We start from the raw sequence: 1330 nt of genomic DNA on the forward strand, positions 1-1330 counted from the left end.
TGTAAATATTTTTCCAAATCTATGGAATGTGCAACACTAAGAGTGAACTCTAATGTTAAATGATGAACTTTGATTGATAATAATGTATAAATGTAGGTTCATTAATTATAAGAAATGTATCACTCTGGTGGGGATAGTAAGAGTGGGGGAGGCTCTACATCATGTGAGGGCAGGGGTTGTATGGGTAGGTTTCTTCTTTCAGCTTACTTTGCTGTGAACCTAAAACTGCTCTAAAAAGTAAAGTCTATTGTCCAGCCCGCATGGCTCAGTAGTTGAGCATTGCCCTATGAACTAGGATTCCCAGTCAGGGCACGTGCCTGGGTTGTGGGCTCGACCTCCAGTAGGAGGCGTGCAGGAAGCAGTCAATCAATAATTCTCTCTCATTGATGTTTCTATCTCTCCCTCTCCATTCCTGTCTGAAATCAATAAAAATATTTTTTAAAAGTAGAGTCTGTTAAAAAAAAACTAGTATAGGTTTAGTTTAATATATTGTAAGTATGAAATAATGTTAATCATATAAAAATATTTTACATGAGAAAGTATAATACCTCAATATAAATATCTGCAGTAGATTCTTTTCGATTTTAGTAGATTTTTTTATAAAAACCATACATTTACTTTCAGTATGTGATATTATCTGAGAGTATGAGCAAAATGAGGTATGTATTTCCCCTTAAAAACTAAATCTTCCTAATACTTTCAACATAGCGTTTTCCAAAAAATATTGTCACATATGCTTAAGCAGTTATTATATATTCAATTGCAGTTGAGGTTATTCAGTCAGCTTAACAACATCTTATCAGCAACCTTGCTGATCTCTATAAAAGCAAATAAATACTGTATGTTGTGGTATTATCTGAGAAGAGCAATCTTGCCCCAGTGGCCTAATGGATAAGGCACTGGCCTCCTAAGCCAGGGATTGTGGGTTCGTGTCCCATCTGGGGTGAGGCAATTAACCACTGAGAAGAGCAATCTTGCCCAGGACACAGAGGGATCATTGCTATGTTCCTTCAAGTGCTTTCATGAAATATTTACGGAGCAGACAGAGCAGAAGTGGATTTCAGTTTAACACCTACTCATAACTTTAGCTGAATTGAAACATGCATTAGTTTTTCCAGGTGGATTTTGAAAGTATGATTTTGGTTTTTAATGATAAATCACAACCGTCAACTATTAATTATTTGTAATAAACGGGAAAACACGCACACTGACATAAATAGTTCTAATTAAATAATGAATGCTGTATATGTGAAATAGTTTTACATTCTTTAAAGCTGAGCCTCCCATCTCCACACCACAATGGACGCATTAGCATAGTCATTGCAGACCC

General features: G+C 35.9%; 1 non-coding gene across 1 annotated transcript; it reads left to right on the forward strand.

The window, feature by feature from the left end:
- The first annotated feature begins 873 nt into the window (after positions 1-873).
- TRNAR-CCU (transfer RNA arginine (anticodon CCU)) lies at positions 874-946 on the forward strand. Its single transcript has one exon. It is a non-coding gene; the product is annotated as a tRNA-Arg (tRNA).
- The last annotated feature ends 384 nt before the right edge of the window (positions 947-1330 follow it).

The sequence above is a fragment of the Myotis daubentonii genome, chromosome 5, assembly GCF_963259705.1.
Source record: "Myotis daubentonii chromosome 5, mMyoDau2.1, whole genome shotgun sequence".
NCBI classification, from domain to species: domain Eukaryota; kingdom Metazoa; phylum Chordata; class Mammalia; order Chiroptera; family Vespertilionidae; genus Myotis; species Myotis daubentonii.